The sequence below is a fragment of the Platalea leucorodia genome (assembly GCF_965183815.1).
Source record: "Platalea leucorodia genome assembly, chromosome: 3".
In the NCBI taxonomy this organism is placed as follows: domain Eukaryota; kingdom Metazoa; phylum Chordata; class Aves; order Pelecaniformes; family Threskiornithidae; genus Platalea; species Platalea leucorodia.
This window is the reverse complement of record NC_138825.1, coordinates 15855384-15876784: the sequence shown is the minus strand read 5'-3', so window position 1 is coordinate 15876784 and position 21401 is coordinate 15855384.

The window sequence follows — 21401 nt, the reverse complement described above, 5'->3', positions numbered from 1 at the left end:
CCAAGAAACGGGCGATGTCCCCTGGTGCGAGGCCTGAGGTGCTGGTGGCCCTGAGCTTTGCTCCTGGCTGATGGATGCTACCGTAACCACACAAGCTGAGTGTGCCTGAAATTTAGTCCATTTTTCTCAGGGCTTATGGAATATTGGCTCTGTGCTCTTGGCGTCGCAAGGCTCAGCAAAGATAATTTTAGACAGGAACAGAAAGTCTCTGTAAACCTTACAGTCATAGCTATTTCACTGGCAGAAACAAAGCACTGAGAAGCCCATTGCTGTGCCTGGCTGAAACATTCTGCTTAGTAGATGCACCGGAATCAAAATTTGAAGGGAAATTTGGGGGGAGGAGGAGAACTTAAAGGTGATTTCCAGAAACTGCTGCGATGCTCCGTTCCTTTTCCAAGGAGGTGGTGTGGCACAGCAGGCAGCGTGCAGGAACCGAGAGCCCGGGGTCTGGTCCAAACCCCTGCCCCAGCCCATGGGGTGAGGCTGGGCAAGCTGCATTTCCCCTTTGCTTTAGTTTCCCATTTGGAAAGTGTTAATGTCGTTACTACCTTTTCTATACCGCAGTTTGAGATTTAGTGGAGATCGGAGCTGGATGTTGCTTATAAATACGTGCTATTTTTACAGTAATGAAAAGGCTGTCCTAAATTGCTGAGGATGAATGCCAGAACTCGTATTCTTTTTGCTCTCAACTTCCACAATTGCTGCAGGTTGCAGTCCTTTTAATTTCCGTACGGTGAAAACTGCAGGCTATGAACAACTGGACCAAAATCTGACCCTGCTTACTGCTGTAAAACCTGGCTAAGTGTGTAAGCCTCATCAGAACCGTTCTGGGTGGAGTGTGATGGGGAAGGCAGCTCCATGCTTCATTGCCTCTGGGGCGTTTTCACCACTAGAAGGAAGTAGGAGGGAATAACACAAGAAGGCAGCTCAGGAATGGAACAGGCCCATGTTAATTTAAATATGCAAGAATGTCATCAAGCTACTCTCCTACCTGGCTTGTTTAATTTTTTTTGCCTTTTTTTTTGCTTTTGTTGCCACTAAAGTGCCTGTCCAAAGTACTTTGTATGATGAGAATGAAATGCATCCCGCCCCAGAATCAGCCTCGACTCTCGCTTAAATCCTCAAAACGGGCAACAAGCAAAACTTACAATGATGTGTCTGTTTCCCTGGATGCAGGTGAATTGGATCTGAAATCCCCCTCAGTCTGAGAAGGGAGGCTCACGTTGAGCGCACTGGGGCCTTGAACCCCTCTTAACCAGTGGGTAAAGCTTTACGCAGCATCTCTGGCTGCGCTACCCGAATGCTTTGCAGCGTTTAGCGTGGTTACGCTCCTGAGCTTTTGCTCTGAGACACGGCTGTGTGTGCAACCCCTTTTACAGAGGGGGAGGGCTGAGCAGAGAGAGGCTGCATGCTCTCCCAGCCACGGGCAGGAAACCTGTGGTAATTCTGACGAAGTCTTCGCTGCCTTTACAGGGTAACACCCTAACCTTCAGGCCATCTCTTCTCTGCCTATGTAAGATGATAACGCTACTACATCGAATGCGGCATGGCTGCGTGAATTTCTTAGAGAATCAGCACTTGTGGGTTACGTGGGCTTTGTTCCAGGTGTGGAGGTGGTTGCTGCTGAGATCTGTCTGCAATGCCATTAATAATTTTTTTATTTCCTGACTAAATTAACCCCCACTCCTCTCACACTGCGACCCAGACAGAAGGTTGTCATAGTAGGTTGTTTTTTTGTGATAGGGTTTGCACTTAGCTGCATCAGAATAACAAAGAAACCTCGTGGTGGTGTGTTGCTTCTGCAGGACGGCTCTTTCTTCTAGCTTGGGAACTCCAGGCCTGTTTGTGTTTGTTGGGGCTGTGACCACTTGTTGAACCTGTCTAGGTTGAGCTCTCAGGAATGGGGGGAGCTTGGCTCTTGTTACCGGGGCGGTTAAAATTGGGAGTTCATTATAAGGAGGGCTTCTGAGGGTAAGATTAGATGGCATGTGAATTAGCCCTACCACATGTATAACCAATCGTCCAAGGTGCTGTACAGGCATCTTCTGGAAAATCCCCACCCTAATCTGATTACTGGCTAACAATAAGATAAGAAACGCATGGAGTAATGAAAAAGGAAGCAATGAGACCATATTAGTCAGCATGACAGGCGTTCATCAACAGCAGCCTGATAGCTGGGAAGGATTTGCTAGAAGGTAGAGAAAGCCCCTTCAAAACTGTCCAAAGATAATGAAGTGGCACTGAATGTGATTTCTGGGAATGCAGTGTTGTACCGGGGGGTGCTCTGAGAATTTAGGGTGGTTACTGGAGGCCTGAGTTGTAGAGGCAGGTATGGAGAGGTAAGCACTCCTTTCCAAAGCACAGCCCTGGCTGCTGTGACAGTGGCGAGCAGCCACAGCACTGCCAGTGCCTGTGGAGCACAACTGGGGCAGGCAGCAGGACAAATCTCCTGCCCACAGCCTGGGACTGGATGGGTCTAAGAGCTATGAGAGCTGGCTGTGCCAGCGGCGTTACGGGTGGCTGCTAGGGAGAGCACGCACACCAGGTTGTGCTTGCTTATTTTTTTGCCTTCCAGTGTATCAGGTAGTCTGAAGAAGAGTGTTGCTTTCCTGGTGAACCTGCCTCACACATAGATAGACAACACTCCTACTGCTTCTGCCACTTGGGCCGCACGAGGTGAGGTGGAGGAGTAGGAGGATATTGCAGAGAAATAAATGAGAAAAGAGGAGGGTCTCGCTGTGTTTCCTGCATGCGTGCAGGCTGACAGCACACAGCCATGGATGGGAACCTCTGACAGTATCCCTGACATCTCTCCTATCTGTGTTGTGGGTGCGATCGCAGCAGGATGTGGTCCTTATGTGTATATCAAGAATGGGGTCACGAGTGGCTTGATAGCTATAGGTCTGCTAGCCATCTGGGCTGATAGCTGGGCCACAGTGAGCTGTTGCGGTCGGTCTTGTCCGATGAGGTGGCTTGTCCGATGAGGTGGCTGTGGGGAAGTCTCCACTGACAAACAGGGTAGTGTGAGTGGAGCAGCCCTTTCCCACCGCCCTCCTCAGATCTGTTCTGCGCCTGGATCTGTGGTGGTGGCCTGTGCTTGCTGTGCTGGCTCTCTTCTGGCACGCTGGCTGGAGAAAGGCTAGCTGGTCTGGTGGGATGAAGCAGCTTGGTGAGCCCGTGTGTTTCCAGTCTTTAGCAACCAATGGTGTCTTTCTCAGCCATTGCGTTGCCTGAGTAGCACTGCTCGGATCTCTTGATGGGTAGTCACCTAACAAGCCGCACGTGAGTGCTGGCAAGGAGCACGACTGCAGCTGCACTCCTGAAGGAGGCCAGTCAATGGTGTATGGGCTAAATCCGGCCAGGCAGAGCAACTCCTTCCTTGCGCAGGCTGCCCTGCAATCCTTCCCCAGGGCTCTGACACTTCTGCTGGTTCAAAAAGACTTGAATGTAACCAAAACACAACTCCTGGACAGTGCTTCCCCCATCAGATCCCCCGCCACATAAGTCTTTCTCCCAACAGACGATGCTTTGCTCTCACAGTGCTCAAAAAAGTACTTCTGACCTTCACTCCAGCTGCAGGGGCCTCGCCTCCGGGCAGGGGGTTGATTTACCCTCCTCTCCTGGTTCCCGAGCTTCTCGGTCCCGGATTCAAAGTCAGCCTCACCCCGGCTGAGGGTGGAGGTGGCCCTGCAGCCGTGAGATGTCCTGCTGGGCAGGCCGGGCCCTGGGGCGAGGCAAGGCTGGTGTTTCCCTCTCCCTGCAGTTTTGAGGACGGTGGCCATCAAGCGCAGGTGGAGCAGGAGAGCGGAGGGCTGTTGTCCCCTGCCAGCCAGCTGCCTGATGGTGACTGAAGGCAGGGCACCATCTGGTGGCATGAAGGGAATTTGTCTGCACATCTGTCCGAGAGCAGTGATGACTTTCTCAGCCAAATACAAACTAGTAGTTTCCAACTCTTTTTTTTGTCTCCTGTGGCATTAAGCCCCTCTGTGGCTTTCCCTATCTGCCTGATGCGCTTGTTTCCCCCCAGCTGCTGCGACCACCTCTTGCAGAGAGGCTTAAGCTGACAAACTTGGCCAGCTCCAGGTCATTCCTGGAGCATGGTACAGTTTCTCAGACTAGAAGGAGCGTTACAGAGCTGCAGAGGGAATTGCCCAAGGAGGCTCTGCTAGGGCCTGCGATGCAACAGCTCCGCTCCCATTAGAGCTGTCCTAGCTCGGATCAGAGGTCTGTCTAGCCTCGTATCCTCTTCCTGACAGTAGATGCTTGGGGAAGGACGGACGAAGGCAGTGAGCTGGCAGCAGGAGATCAGCTAGATGGTCTGCCAGCCTCCAACATGCAGGCAGGAACATCTTCAGTTTGACATCGTGCCTCTATTTTGAATAACCTTCTGTGGATTTCATGCTTCCTGATTTTGACTCGTCACCACTTGAACCCATGAAGGCTCCTGGCGTTCACTACACCTTGTGGAGGGGCAGCTGGGCAGGAGGCTTCTGCCCTGGGCCGGGAGGTGGGAACTGCTGTCCGAGGCTGCATGGGCATCATTCATCTGCGTGCTGGGGCTTGTGGCTCAGAGCACGTGCCAGAAAGGATCGGTGGCATGTCACTGCTGTCTCTCTTTTCCCGGTCCCTTGGAGGGATCAGATATGCCAGATGTGTTCAGATTGTGGATCTGCGGATCTTCAAGCAGAGAGGAGCAGTGGCACACAGCTGAGAACCAGGTGTCAAGGTGGGCCTTAAGGAGCGAGCCTTGTACGTGAGCTGTCTGTATGAGATGGGGTGGTTTGGCTCCTCCAGATCCCTGAGACCCCAACTGTTTGAGGGCTACTGGACACTTGAGCTTGACTGTTCCCTAAGAAAGCAGTGCCAAAAATCAGGTAGAGAAAAGTGGAGGCCTGTTTTGTGAAAATCATGGCACTCCAAGCTCTTTCTCGCGCAAATTCTCCCGTTTTTTGGCTGGCTCTTGCTTCTGTTGTGGGGTCTTGTGAAACCTGGATAGTGACGACTGAGGTGTTTCTCCCCTCAGCTGGCAGGTTACACAGCTGCTGGTGTTTGTCCAAGCAGACAAATTTCATGCACTTCCCTTTCATTTTGCTGTTGGCTTCCCATGAGATATCCCATCAGCTTTCCTGTTCTCTCACTAGCATCTCGGATTCCCGGAGCAGTGCTGTCTCATTTTCTTTTGACTGGAGCCACAGCAGCCCCTAGAAAACACTCATCTGGCTGGTTGCTGTTGCTTTTGTCATGCAACCAAATGCAGGTACCTCCTGGGCTGTGAATGTGTGTCCCAGCACAGCTTGCCTGCCTGGGGTGGAGCAAGGGCTGCAGAGTGGTGAGGAGCAGGCTGCCAGCTAGGAGTTGTGCTAGGCTCTGAAACAGGCACCCCTGCACTAAAAAGCATCTTGTCCAGTGTTCAGGTCTGACTGCTCTCAGTGCTCTAGGAGAGGGCAGCACAGGACTGGTTTTCTGTTATGCTCTGGTGCCTTCCACATGAGCAGGGAAAAGCAGTGGGGCCACTGAAAGTCCGTCTTTGCAAATTCATATTTTGCCACCAGAGAGCTCCCATCCTTCACACCAGTCCAAGGGTGAAGAAATAGTGGCCAACATGGCAAAAAAGTCCCTCAGTCTCCACTGCATCCCAGCTCTTGTAGTAAGGGCCAGACTCTGCGGTGCTTGCTCTGCCTTTTAAAAAATAAATCACTCTTTTTGTGCTTGGATGAGTTTTGCCCCTTCCTTGCTTCTTATGAAAGTGGGAATATCGAGGCTGGGAATATTGAGGCTGGCTAATGAGAGAAAACACAGTGAGCGGGTGGAAATTTGGTGGCAGCAATGCAGTTTTCCTCTCTCTGGTGGTTTGGACAGTCTTGCTGACAGGGCTTGCAAGGGTCTGCCTGAAGCACTAGCCTCGCTGCTAGTAGTCCTACAGAACAACGTGGCACTTTGGCTTGCGTCTGTGACTTATGGTTCTAGAAACAATGTTGGCACATGGCAGTAGGTTTAGTTTTGTACTAATTTGAGTTTGTAATCGGCAGTGATATCACTTTTCCTGTTTAATTACAGGGTTGAAGCATTAACTCCCCCAAACAATGTAATTCTGGCCTTTTCCATCCACTCTCTTCCCTTCCAATGCCTGGCTCCTTTCCCTGTTCTTACCTGGCACTTTCACAAACACATATTCCATCCTCCCACATTTCTGCTTTGCTGAAGGGACAAGTCTTCCACACTTGGAGGAAAAGATGGGTAATTCATTTAGTTCATTGAATATGTGAAACTGATAACTGAAAAATTAGTCCTGCATGAGCTGCCTGAATTCTACAGTGAGTCTTGAAAAATGACTGTGCTCCCTTTTTTGGGGGCTGATGTGATGTCTTGCCTTCCTTCTGTGTCTCTCTTCCCTGCCCCTTACCTGTGCTGACAGCCTGACGAAGCCCTGGCTCACCTGGAGCTGGTGAGATGTCAGCCAAGGAGCAGTTCTTCCCTTTGTGGCCACCCCTGTGGCATCTTGGCAGAGATGAATCTGCAGACTAATAGCCTCGGCTCCCTTCTCCAGCAGAGAATGAAGGGCCCATCCTTGCAACTGCTCTCAATTTGCTCAGTATCTCCTCCATTTTTGTTCAGACACCCCTTTTCTGTGGTGCCCTATACCTGACAGAAATCCCAAAGGAACTGAGGGTTGGGAAGCATAACGCACTAGACACCAAAACAGTCACATCTCGTCAGATCTAGTCTCTCTTGTCCTGCTTTAGAGCCACTTCAGCAAAGGACCTATCTGCCAGCAGTACCTCAAGTCCATACCTCAAAAAAGCAGCTGTAGCCTGATATTTAAAAAAGCTCTTACCTCTAGAGCCTCAGACCAGTGGGTGTTAGCTGTGCAACTGTGCCCCAAAGACTGGCGCCTTCCCCTCCTCACCTTGCTGTCTGCAGATGATGAGTGAGGGCCACGTTTAGCTGTAGCTGTGGCCAAGAGGCAATCCTGTTCAAAGCCAGGGTGCTCTCTTGGAGAAGACGGTGCAGGATCATCAGGCTCCCTGCTTCCTGGAGTGTGGCACATTGTGCCACAGCTTAGTGTTGTGGGAGTTTTTATTGCAATTTATTGTGCTCTGAAAATGGTCTGGTGGAGACCTAGGCTTGTTTTTCACTGCTCGTCTTGCTTCTTGCTTGGAGTCCTGCAGGTTGCCTTGGGAGGTAGGCTCCCCGCGGGTTTCATTATGCTGAGCACTGATGTGCCGTCACAGAGTAGGGGAAATGGGGACCATAGGTAAAGGTAAAAGCTCATGTTAGTCTAGAAAGCATGGTCTTCAAAGGAAGATGGAGGGAATTGGAAGGTTGCTTAGTTTAAGGAAGAGAGGACTTAAGAGGTGTTGTGGTTTAACCCCAGTCGGCAACTAAGCACCACACAGCCGCTCGCTCACCCTCACCCTCCCCAGTGGGATGGGGGAGAGAATCGGCAAAAAAAAGTAAAACCAGTGGGTTGAGATAAAGACAGTTTAAATAGGACAGCAGAGGAAGAGATAATAATAATGATAAAAGAATATACAAAACAAGTGATGCTCAACGCAGTTGCTCACCACCCGCTGACTGATGCCCAGCCCGTCCCCAAGCAGCAATCGCTAGCCCCGGCCAACTTCCCCAGCTTATATACTGAGCATGACGTCGTAGGTTATGGAATATCCCTTAGGCCAGTCTGGGTCAGCTGTCCTGGCTGTGCTCCCTCCCAGCTTCTTGTGCACCGGGCAGAGAATGGGAAGCTGAAAAGTCCCTGACTGGTGTAAGCACTACTTAGCAACAACAAAACATCAGTGTGTTATCAACATTATTCTCATACTAAATCCAAAACACAGCACTATACCAGCTACTAGGAAGAAAATTAACTCTACCCCAGCCGAAACCAGGACAAGAGGTTATAGCAATCTCCAAACATATGTGAGGTCAGCTGTGGAAGAGTAATGTGTTCTTTGTGTTCATGCTAGCTGAAGACAAGCCGTATTAGTCTTAGATCATAGCAAGGGACATCAGCATTTGGGATCAGAAAAATGTTTCCAAGTGTGAGGATAGCAAACCAGTGGACTAGGTTACTTGGGAAAGAAATTAATGTCCTTTCTTGGAGGTTCTTAAAAAGCAGCATTAAGAATGGTGTAACTTCCATCCATGTCCTCAGCTGGTCTGCCAGAGCAAAGGGCCTCCTCAGAAGAAGTTTCTGCGGCATAGAGAGAGGAGGGTGGAAGCACACCTCCAGAGACCTGCCTGGCAGGTCCCCTCTTCTTAGGCCTAGGATCTTTCCCGCGATGGATCCACAAAGCTTGTGTGCAGTGTCTGTTGGAAACTGAGTCACATAGTGCCAGGGAAGAGAAGGAAGTCCTTCAAAATCCAGGTGGTTACCAGGAGAATAATTTTACCTCAGGTAACTCACGACACATCTCTGGCACTTTTCAGTCCAAGGTGGCTTCCTTCTGACCCTGGCTGGAGTTAGTGGTCCAGAAACATTATCCTAACCTGGGGATACAAGCCTGTTGTGCAACATTATCCCTTCTCTAGTCACGAGCAGCTCTGGCTGCACTGGGCAGTAGCATTACATCAAACAAGATCGCCCCAAGCTAGAAATACAAGCTTGCAGCAATCCTAAGTACAGATCGGCTGTGTACGCCTCTGTTTGCAACAAGAGACTGCAGCAGCTCGAGGCAGTTTGCAAGAGGCCCCCGGGGCGTTGGATTTGTTCTTGGGAGTGCTGGGTTAGGCAGAATTGCCAAGGCAAGCCAGAGGCTCTGCTTGCGCTCTCTGACATACGCAATGAGCTCGGTCTTGCTGAGAAGCAAATCAGCAGAACTGAACAGCCGGCTTGGCGAGGGAGATCTCATCTGCAAAACACTCTCTCCCTTCTGCTGACCTCCCTGCTCTGGGTGCAGAGCCTGGTTCTCACTCCAGCATGCAGGGATTTTAAATGGGGTGTGAATTAGTGCTGGTGCCGTATGAAGTGTCCTGTCTTTCTCCTGAGCAGTGTAAAGGATCTTTAGCGTGAATGAGAATTGGCTCCAATGCTGCAGCAGCTGCAAAGTGAGTTCCACTTTTAGCTGAAATACGTTGTATTTTGACTGAAGCATTTTTGCTATTCAGGTTTTCACTAGAAACGTATGTCTAGAGAATGTATATCTTCAGTGATCATCAGAATAGCTTCTTAGCCCCGAGGAATCCTGCTTTTGCAACAGAGCTGCAACACAACTGCGTCACAGCACCAAAACCCTGGATGGAGATACGCATCCTGGAAGGCTATCTGACCTGTAAGAGTGCTTCAAAGCAGCAAGGCTGCCGCAGTTGTACACCTGGTGCAGGTCAGGGGAAATGTTTCAAAAGTTAGGGTGAGTCTGGGGGCAGATAGAGCGAAAGACCAGTGTATGCTGGCGTGCATCTGTGTGTGAATATCCACAGGCAAAAAAGAGCCAGGGCTCTTCTAGAGTGGGAGAACTTGCTTCATAATTTATTTACATGCTCCAACACTTGCATTTTCATGAGGCTTAGATATTTCATGTATTTGCCAGAACAAACAGAGCACAGGACTCTTTTAAGCTGTTGATGAAATCATTAAGGGCCTCCGTGCCTACTTGCAATTTTTCACTTCTTTGAGTTTACTTTGAGATGTGAACGCAAAATCTGGCACTCACAGGCACCATGTGGATTGGTGATGGTCTTGGGAGCACTGCTTCTCCATAAAACAATGTCTTGATCACATCCAAGCACAGATGTTGTTTGTTTGTCTGTGACAGGTATACCATCAGTGACAGTGGCTTGTTGAGCCATCCAAGTCATGCTTTAATGGAAATTCTTTAAAGAAGTTACAAATAGTTCATTTTAGTACACTGGTTCAGTAAACACTGCAGTAAACCTTTGGAAGTGAGACCGAATGATAAAAATAAGAGTGTTATGTGTGGAGGGGAAATGGACAGCATTTTTTTTTTATGGCATATTGCAGTGGTTACCAAGCCTTATGCTTTTGTCAGCAGTCTCAGGATGATATATATATTCTTTTTTTTCCTAAAATTCCAGCTGCTGGAAGGAAGATATTGCATAAGAGTCTCCGTTTTCTCATTTTAAAAAAGTGAGTTTCTGACCCTCGTGGTTGCTTAGAAAAACATGAAAACATGAGCTGAATGTTCCAGATAGGATGTTGAAATCAAAACCAAACACAATGGAAAACTTGGTTCATCGTTTTAAAATCCAGATGGCAAATAAACAGCCTTAGATTGGCTTAGAAATTCTGCAGTTTGGAAATGTATCAATATCTGACTTTTGGGACCTGCCTGCTGGCATGAGGGCGCATGTGATTTTGGAATCAGAGTGTAGTCTCTTTTTGGTTAGGCAATACTAATTTTCATAAAAAGTAAATATTTCTGTAAAATAAAAGATTTTTTTAGTATTTCTCTGGTGCGAATACATCTTTTTCAAAACTTTCTTTAGCATTGCTTGAGTCTCATTTTGTCTCTTGTTTTGTTTCTCAACTAATTTTGTTTTGTAATGAGTTGAGAGTTTCATCCTGAATCTCTTTTGGTTCATGCCTCTTTCCATCTTGACTTTAATGTTTCTGTCTGAAGATTTCCATTTGGTTTGGTTTTGATGTTGACCTTGGATTTGGTGTTTTCTTCCTTTCCTCATTTTGGCTTCTTCATCCTGTCCTTTGCTTTCCAGCTTTGTTTTGAGCTGGTGCTGGAAAATTCCACCTTGGGTGCTGGGTGATGTTGCACCTGGATATTGCCTTTTATCTGCTGAGTGCATGATGTTTCCGAGTGGCTCAGTGCAGCCACTCAAAGTCACATTTGAGGTCATCTTCTCGTGACTGGGGAAGTTGTTGGCTTGTTTTGTTTTTCCAGAGGAGATGGCGGAATTTTTGGTGAAAGATGCAGGAATTCATGGAGAGGGAATTTCAGTTCTCCAAGCAGAACTGAGGGTCTGTAGTGGCAAACTTTGTGGCCGTGCTGCTGGTGAAGCTGTTGAGTGGTGAGAGAAAAGTTGGAGAATGAAAAAACGAAAGAGATCCTTCTCTCTCCTATCCCCCACTTGTGTGACATGGGAATGATGATTGTGTGCCTTCATCCATGCTGCAGCCTTCAGGCCAAGTTGTTCTTGCACTCCACTGCTGCAGCTAACAGGCAGATTCAAGCTCAGATGCTGGCTTGGCCCAGACTGTTGTGCTTTCTGAAACTTGGAAGAGGGAGGTCTAAACACACTTGCTGTGGGGCTAAGATCTTGCTCTTAGGAGCTGGCTGGATTGGGCACAGCCCCATCCACAGCAGCTAGCCTGAGCTTAGTCTTTCCAACATAAATATTTAGAGCTCAAGCTACAGTCATCTTAGCAGCCAGCAATGGGAACAGAAACCCTGTTGTATCCCAGGACTTAACCCTGCCCTTTGTCTTGCAGAAGAGGTCCCTTTTCTGACCCTCCTGACTGACTCCAGGTTTTATGTGGTGAACTGTATCCCCTATTTGCAGAATGAAAACAAAGGCTCTGCAAAGCCCTAGTTGTTGGAGTCCCAAAGAACAAAAATGGGATGAGTATGACCTACATGGGAAGCTCATGGCAGGAGTATGTGTTGGGGAAGTCCTGGCCCAGGGAAGGTGAGGAACCAGCATATAGCACTGTCCACGGCTGACAGCTCATCTGAAGAGGATCCTGAGGTACGTGTGACAGCTGTGGGTGCATGAATGAAAGGCATGATGGTGTGAAGTTAGCATATCTCTGCATAGCCCAGCTTTGGAGCTAGTATCTTTGGAGCCAGTACAGCTACTGGCCCTTGTCCAGATACCATCATCCTGCTCTAAATCTGTCCTGGACCGTTCTGGAAAGGGTATGGTTTCTCTCCTATATTGTGGGAGGCAGATTGCTTCCCATGTGTCTGCATTTAGGGGAGAAACCACGGGTGGGTGTTAGTGCTTCCACGCAGTATTGAACTCTGCAACAACCCTTGCTGACTGCCATCTCCCAGCATTTCAGGCCATTTCTCCCTTGGGGAAATTTCACCTAGGTGAAATGATATTTTTAGACCTGGACCATCCAGTGTTTAGGATGTACTATCCCTGGTGTGATTTTTCTTTTCCAGATGCCTTTTGTTCTTTTGTTAAGGTTAGAAATCCACAGAATAGGACCTGCGGCTCTGAGCATTGTATATATGAAACAGAAATGTCTTAACCATAGACGGGCTTGCTGGAGCTTATTTGTCAGAGGCCTTGTCTCCAGAGCTTAAGTGTTTGTATCTGTCATCCTGTAGTAGACCCATGGCTGTCCAGGACTTCAAGGCCATATGAATGATTAGCTGTCAAGCTTTTCTATTCCATCTAATTCAGGCCTTTCCCAGTATTATTAACCTCAAATGGCCCCATATGTGCTGGGTGCAAGGCAAGGGCCGATCCATGCATTAAGCAATGTATACAAGAGGCTGCCAGAAGGTGGGGGCAGGAGTAGCTTTACTCCCATTTTAAACAAACAAAGAGAGGTGCCCCCAAGGTTTAACTGCCACAGATTGGACAAGACCCTGAGTAACCTGGTCAAGCTGGATCTGCTTTGAGCAGGGAGCTGGACTTAATGACCTCCAAAAATCTCTTCCAACCTGTATTACTGTATGATGAATTCAGCAGCATTATATTGTAGGGGACTTGCTAGAGACCACGTAGGAAATCTGTAACAGAACCAGTGCATCTGGCAACAGACCTTGCATCCCGCCACCGAATGAGGCTGCTGCAGGCCCTAAGGTAGGCTGAGCTATCCCAGTTCAAATAAATAAAAGCAAGAGCCGCATAGCTGGGGAGAGAGAGAAGTGGGGAGAGGCGTTCCTTTGAGCCACACATCAAGTCATGCCTCATAGCATGGACTGACTTATCTGTGTTTGCCAGCCTTTAATAAGCAGTGTGTACGCACATTTTAGAGGAAGCATATAGTGATTAGAAGCACTTGAGCAGGCAGGGAGAGATATAGAAAGTTAGAGGTGGCATGGACAGGTCTATAAAGATACTGTGGCACTGCTGGTCTCCAGAGTAACTGGTTACCCACTTCTCAAAACACTGCTTTCTGAACTGCTACTTAAAATTCCTAAGTGAGGACTTTGCAGAAAGCATGACCCTAGAACGGGGCTGGCAGTACTCAGCATGCTTGCTGGAGCAAGATGCAGTAGCAGAATGAGTGAAAAATCCCAATTTTTATTCTTCTTTATAGGCTTTCTCAGCTTCTCCTCAAACTCCAAAGTGTGTGGGAGTTTGACCATCAGAGCCCAAATCCGTGAGCTGTGGTACATCTGGTTTCTGACAGATCTGATGCCTTCAGTGCTTATTTCTCCTTCCTTCTTGCCCAGCCAGGGTGTTGGTGAAAGGTGTCCGTGATGTTTCTCAGCAGTGTTTTTGGTATTTGCCAGTAATGCCTGTGCCTCATTGCTGGTTTTGTTTGTGAGCGGCTTGCTGGAATACTCTTATCCAAGAGACGTCTCCTGTGGAATATTTGTTGTCTGTGAGTTTAGTTTTTCCTTTTCTTTTAAAACCAGGTATGCAGTGTAAGAGCATGCAGAAAATCTGTATTTTGGCCATGTTCTGCAATATTTGCTTGAAATTGGCTGGTCCTATAAATATTCTTGCCAATAAACTTGACAGTATCAACGGAGAGAGCAAAGCTCTGTCCTGTGGTATAGTAAGAAACTTTCTCAGCATTGGGGTATAAGGGATCTACTAAAATGTCTAGTTTGTTGTTAGAATATGGGTAGGACAGAAAAGATAAAATACAATAACTGGTAATCAGAGGTGGGCATTTTGTCCATTTCCAGGTCTACATGCAGGGTTAACCTGAGTAAAACTTCCTGATGTCTGTTTGTCTGTCCAGTGGCATGAGGTCCATCCCCTCTCCTGGCAAACTGCTCCATATCTGAACAGGATCAACAAGGTGTGCTTATCCCTGCAGTGTTTGTAGGGAATCTGGATCTGTTGTTTCATTGCATCTAGACCTCTGGGGACTGCTGAAAGGCATGAATTAATTCCAGAATAAACTGAGCATGCATCTGATTTACTTGCGTGCATGTTTGTGCTTCAAACCCTTGCTTGAGTAATTGCCTCATGGTGCTGCCTTCCTCTCTCTCTGTGTTCCCAGAATGTTTGGATCTGTAAGCAATTGTTCTTTGGGACACTACATCTCTGTTCTAGTGAGCTGGAGGAAAGTTAGTCTGACCTGGGAATGCGATAAGAGCTGCAGAATATTTTTGGAGAGTTACTGAATTTTTTGGCAGGGTGTTTTTACTGCAAAGATACTCAGGTGAAAGTCATGATGAGACTGAGGTGTATAGCCCTGCTGTGACATGCTGCCAAGTTCACTGCAGACAGTATAATACTGGGAAAATTTACATTTATGTCCCCATTCCTTCCCTGGATTGTTTTTGTAAGCCCTAGTTTTTGCAACTTTTGTGCTGTGCAGAAGGAGGGAAAGTGAGCACTCTCCTTCCTAAGGCTGGGAGGTGCCTTCCTGTCCTACAAAACACACACATGGCTAAGGCATTGCCATGTTCTTCACGATGTCTCCACCACCCTTCCTTCCACCTGTCCCCTGCACCCCTCTCTGCTATCTATACAAGCCCCTCTTCAGTTTGTTAAACTTAGAAGTAGCCCATGTACTTTGTTTGCAGTGTGAAAATGAGTCCTAACGAGTAGGCTGACTTACTGATGTGTATTGGATGTTCAGGGCTTTTGGAGGTCGGTGCTGACTTTGTCCTAAGGACAGCAGGTGGGGAGTAACTTTGACACTACAGCATCAGGAGGCCAATGATCTGGAAGTTTTTGGGTTGCTATAGACCTGGAGACTGAGCGTCACCTGGTGTGAGGGGTTGGTGCACAGGACCCGTGATCCTGGACAGAGACAGAAAGTAATAGAGGGAGGTGAAGCCAGGGCTTTCTGTCCTCTGCTAAATGAGATGTAATGCAATGATTTTTGCATTCCAGCGCATTTCTGTTGTCTTTCAGTTTGCATCAGTGGATATGAAGATTGTTCTGAATCTTCTGAAGTCTGAGGAGCCTGAGAAAAACAGGCAGATGGTTTGATTTGTAGCAGGAAAGAAAAAAGGGGGGAAAACGTTAACTGTTAGAAATCTAGTTCCACCCTTCACCTTCAATAAAAATCTTTGGGGTAATATGGTAGGTTTGGAAGGAAAAGAATCTACCTTTGCATGCATCCTGGGACCCCTGTGAACTCGATAGCTGAAGTGGATGGAGCCAAGTAGGAACACAGGAACAACGCTGAATTTTGGGCCAGGAGATGTGTCAGGCCAGATGGGGAGGAAGCTTGGAAAGAGCAGATGGCTCCCTGGCTTTTATATCTCCTGGTAGGCCCCAGTGCACGTGTATTTTTGGAGGTGTATCCCTGGAGCATCCAGAATAGTCAAGGAGATGATACTCTCCAGATGAAGGAGAATTGGCTCTGCTTCCTTCCTCAGCTCTGTCTCAGACACCAGCTGGTTGTGACCTGCCAGCATCTGGGGAACTTCCAGGCTAGGACTCTGCCTTTGGCAGAGTATATAGGGCACATGGATGATAAAAACTTACTATTTAAGCGTGTGTGTGTGTGTGTGTGTGCGCGTGGTGGTCGAGAAGACCCTTCTTTTATAAGCCAGGGACTTTGATTAAACAGGCAGTGGGTTCTTGCAATGAAGATTAGTTGAGTAGTGCTCTGGCATCCACACTGGCTGGGTTGTTTACTTGCCATGGGATGTGCTGTTGAAGCATTCTCATGCCTGGACTTCTGCCATAGAGTGATGATGTGGGTCTTATGTTCCCTTGTTTTCCCACAGGTGTCAAGGAGAGACTCAGAAAACATTGGCCTTGGCACAGCTGTGGACAGGACTGTGGTTGTGGGGGTTTGCAAGCAATGTGATCTCACCCATGACCCCAGATGCCTTTACAGAATCTGGCATCTCCCTGAACTACCGCCCCTTCTGTGCCTGGTTCATCTTGACTCCTCCGTACTTGGCATTGGGAATGTTTTGTTGCAAAGATATCTTGATGGAGAACATTTCTGCACTTCCTCGCAGTCATGCCCCAAGTCAAGGTGTGGCTGGTTCCCAGACCAGCTCCGTGTTTCCTGGTTTATGTTTGTTGCTGTAGATCCATTGCTGCCTTCTAGCATTGCTTCGTGTCACACTCGTCACCATGAGCTGGCAGCCTCACATAAATAGCAAACCTCCCTGGCACTGTCTGTCAGGTGGCCTTGCTCAGCCTGATCCCAGCTGAGGAGGTGTGCGGAGCTTGGCCAAGCCACAGGGCTTACATATCATACCATACCTGGCCACTTGCAACAGCAAGAAGGGTTGCCTGATTGCCAAGGCGGGCAGGAAGGGAAAGAAGGCAATTTCCTGGCCATGCTGTGAATTTTAGAGAAAAGATACATATGTGGCTTTTTAGGAAGGGGGGATGACAGGCTTCCGTTCAGTCACTTGGGCAGCGGAGTTCAAAAGAGTGCTCTCTTGTTGTGCAGCCAGAGGAAGGGTAGGATTGGTGCCCGAGCACTGGGGTGAACAGAATTAAGGCAGAGACTGAACTGGGAGGTTGGCTGGTGTGCTTTCATGGCTTGGGAAAGAGAGGAAAAGGAGGGACGTGCCAGCTGGATTCGAGTACGTGTACCTGCAAGCAAACGTGAAGTGTCTGCAAAGTTTTATAGGATTGGTCTGGTCCTATAGGTCTCACAGAGAAGCCAAAGAGTAAAGCCTATGAAATGTATGTGTGGTTTTGTACATGTCCTCGTCCCTTCTCTTTTTGTCCACTGAAAGTGCGCTACTCCTACATATGAAGCACGGAGCTTGTGGTAGGTACTACTTTGTTTCAGTGGATTGGCAGGTTTTCCTGGCTGCCGTGAGGACAGTGCTTAGACTGGGACAATGTTCTTGAAGGGCCTTGTCATCCTTTGCAGGGTAACTCTTCAGAATACTTTATGCCCCCTTGGAAGTTATCACTGTTGGTGCCTGTGCTTTTTGATGTCATTTTGCTGGATAATCACTGGCATTGCCTGCCTCTGAGCGCTCAATATGTATTATACAGCTGCAATTTAATCTTTCCCTCTTAAAACTCCCACTGAGAGAACTGGTGTGGTTGGTGACCAGGGCAGGTATTCGGTTGTGTCAGTCCTCACAGGATGACTTCTCTGAAAAACAGGCAAAACTGTAATTACAGCTAAAGCCTCCTATTTCTTCTGTTTAATTGCGTATGGCTGGCAGCGAGGATGTCAATAAAAAAGCAGTGAGGTTCTTTTTAAATTGATATTAATGGGAATAGACACATGGGGAGACATACATGAGAACTGCTTCCAGCCTAGAAGCAGCAGCTGCAGAAACAAGCGTTACTTGTTTATCAAGACCATGGTACGCCCAAGAAGAAGAAAATGCACAAGGCTGGGATTCAGCAGTTGGGTCTCAGGTCTCAGCCCTGCTAATGGTTGCCTGAGAGCCCTAGGTAAATCATCTCACTTCTTTCTTCCCGTTCTCTCCATTCGCTTATACTGGGAGCTCCCTGAGCCAAGGGCTGTCTCATGAAGCTGAGCGCTAGCCAACCACCCTCATCTTATGGGCCATGTCCCCAAATGCCCACATGGCCTGGGACTGCTCTCTGATCCTGAGACCAACAGTTGGTTTACTTCTGTTTGCTTTTTTTCTTTCCGGAATATCTAATCTCAACTGTTTGGCGATTGAATGACTCAGAGCGGCAGGACACTTTCACCACTTGAAAGCCAACAGCGCAGGTTTCACAACAGAGGATGGCTTGTTGCGGGGACTTGGTTGGGCTGTTGTTCTCTTGAGCATGGGTGAGGGGGTTTTGGAGAAAGCGGCTTTCATGTGGGGTCAGGGTCAGAGAGGACTGCAGAGGCAATTACTCTATCTCCAGTGGGATCGCCCCCGCTTGCCACAGGCTTCAGCTCGTCTCGCCCCAGCAGTGAGTCACACGTTGTGACTGAGCTGGTGAGGCCCAGGCAGGGAAGGGAGAACAGCAAGGGATCAGAGCTGGAGGCATCTCCAGACCCTGCCTGACCCCCAGGCTGGAGTCAGGCCGGGACCAGAACAGGGGCAGCTTAGAGGTCCCTCACGTTTCCTTTTTCCCATGGCCACTCTCTCGGCGGCCTCTGTTCTGTGGATCCCCTGGAAACCCCAGCTTCTGCCTCGTGCAAAGGGATCTGCTTCATCTGGTACCACTTCTGGTATGGTGCCCTTTCTTCCCCATACCCTCTGCTAGGGGATGTCCACTTACACAGACGCTGTGTCTAAGGCACAGCCTCTCGGCTTAATTCACTGATCATCCACATTGTTCTACCTGCCCTTGACATGATGTTCCCTCACCCACGTTGGCTATGGAAAACCCCTTAGAAGGGCCCCAGCGTTGCTCACAATGAAGCAGATGGGATTTCTAAGCAGCCTGAATTGTCTCTTAATGGACTTGTAGAAGCAGATGTTGGAGCCCCTGGGTTTCAGGCAGCTGAGGTACTGTGTAGGTGTTCTCTGTATCTTTTCTGCTATAATCTGTATCATGGTAAGAGGTCTGCAACCTTCTTTTTCCCTCCTACAGCAGCCTGCAAACTAGCATTGATAACAGAAAATAAATGAGGCTGTTTTAGTTTCTTCTGTGATTCTGGGAACTAAGGTCCTAGCAAGTGCCTTCATCTGGCAGTGGGGAGAGGATGTCCTGGTTTTGACCTAAGTTGGAACCACCCATTTTTGTTGCTCAAGTCTGTAGAAGCAAAGGGGTGAATTATGTCCAAAACAGGGACCGCTGGGGTGACCTTGAGATCTTGGACCCTTTTACAGCCAAAATCCTTTGGGGTGAGGGGAAGAGAGCCTGCATTCCTGATATTATTAAAGTGGACATTGTTAATTATGTGTGAGGGTGGATTACTGCATGGCATGCAATGAGTCATTAATGCTAATCAATCAGAAGTACAAGGAATATGCCTTTTTCTTTATTAAAAATGACCTCCTGGAGGGACTTTTCCCCTATGGTGGAAAGGAAATATGCTGAGGGGAGAAAGAAAGAAAGAAAGAAAGAAAGAAAGAAATAATAATGCAATTAAATGAGAGGTATTAAGGCATGTTTGTGATCTCCCTCTCCTCATTCTGGGCCTTGATTCAAATCTCATTGAATGTATTCAGCTATGTTGTGTGTTCTTGAGCAATAACCTTGCTTGGGCTGGTTTTGCAACCAGAAGTTCAATTAAAAGCCATATTGACAGCTCCCCAAATTCACAGTTTACTTCTCCAGGAAAGATCTGATATTCAAGAAGGATGCAGAAGGATCATACAGGACAGGTCTTTACCCAGTGCAAGCTGACTTCAGTCCAGTGAACTCCAAATGATTTGTGGCATTGTGGCACTTAAGCACTGAACTCCTTGCTCGTGTCTGCAGATGCTGTACCAGCGTAGGAGAAAGAAGCAGCTCTTACCACTCAGAGCTTCAAATTACTGTGTAACATGAACAGCGAGATCTAGGCAGAGGGACACAGTGGCAAGCAGCAGAAAGACAGGGCTTTAATGCACTACCTTCGTGTCCACTGCTTTATTTTTTTTTTCCTCATCAAAGCAAAGTTTTATCCTGGAATTTGAAGGAAAAAGAGAAGGTGGCTTTGGGAGTAGTTTAGATGAATACTTTTGGACGAGAATTGAATTTTTCCTTGGGAAGCCAACAAAGGGCTCAGGAGACATGGCCTCATCTTTGAAAGACAGAGACAGCCAAGGCATTGGTCCTGCTTCTGCTGTTTGCATCAAGAAAGCATTACCCCAGCAGAGTGACATTATTTCGGTGCTTGTGTGTTTTCAAGCCCAGAATTGGAGTGCTGGACTGTAAACCCTCCAGGCTGCTTGCTTTGTACAGACTCAGCATAGTGGGACTGTGCTTGCTTTGCTCAGCACAGTGGGACTTCTAGGTAGATAACGCTGCTTGATGCCGAAGCGGCCGTGGCATACTTGTAATGACTGCCTCAAGGCATGCTCAGTTGCTCTCTATTTTTGTAGTGAATTGCAGCCATGGTAAATAAGGCCTTTTTGTTGTTGAGTGATTTTCTACTAGGTAAGAAACTGTTCAGCTGGAGTCCTGAAGTTTAACAGCCAGTATCTAAGTGCCTGGTGGAATACTTAGACCTGACACGGAATGATTCAGAATAACTGGAAAGAAAATATCAAGTGTCAGTGTGGTTAATTAATTCCACATCCTGCTGCCTAACTTCTCTTTATTCTGTCCCCGCTGATTTTAGAGGTCCTGGCATTTGAAAAGAGGAAGGGCTGAACGCATAACATCAGTGCATTCTCTAAAGGAGACTGCTCGCCTGATCGGGAAGTAACTCTTCAAACATCTGAGTGGCAATTTAGATTTTAAAAGCAGTGATCTCTCAAGAATATAGGCTCATGCATCATTTTTATTCCCCTGGCTGCTCTTAGTTACTCAGGTAGTTGTTTTATTGGATAAGTGTCTGTGTGTATGTTTGTATGTGCGTGGTTTTATTAGTTTATTCTCAGACTTGTAAGAAACATCTTTTGCCTAATAAATATCCCTGAGTACTACATGTTGCTGCTGGGCTGGTGCAGTGATGTATCATCACAGCCTTGCTAACCCTTATGGATTTGGTTTCCTCTCAGAGATCTCACAATAATTTGCAGATTTTTTGTCAAGTTCCAGCCCCTGGACTCACACGAACATATGCGAACCCTGTTATTCATTATACTGCATTTGGTTCTGGCTGCCAGTTTGGCAGAGGAAAACTGGAAAATCTAACCCGGATTTATGATTTGACATATTTAAAAAAGGAATCAAAAAGCGGATAAGCATTTAGATTGTATTGTTTTTGAGATATTTCAAAGATAACTTCCTAGCTTTAGGGAGCATGATTACTGGTTTTTCAACATCTGAGGTTTGCTATCTTGTTGCTTAGTGATGGCAAAAACTGTTGCCCCTCTTGCAGGTCCTGGTTTCCACCCTGAGTGCTGTGCAGAGATTAGAGCTTTGCAGGTTGGCTTTCCAACCCTGCAGGAACCAGCGTGGGGCTGTACTGTATGTGATTATCTTTAGACAAATGCGGATAGCAGGCCTGGAGTGGAGGTACCCAGGTAATGTGCAAGGGACTGCAATAATGGCGATTTTTCTGGGAAGCGCAGCCATACTCTGAAACTCAGTGCCCAGAGAATAGCTCTGCGTACACGTCAGGAATCACCAGAGCTGACAGCAGATGACAAAATCCCTCACGCTTATATATATGCTCTTCCAAAAGAACACATGCCCTTGTGTTTATTTTCACACTATGAAAGCAAACTTGGGAACATGGCCCATAGCAGCACTACCTGTTGATGTGTGCCACCATACCTTCACCTGCCATTTCTATTGTCCATGTCTTTATGAGCTTGATCATACGAATCTTGCTGTTGAAT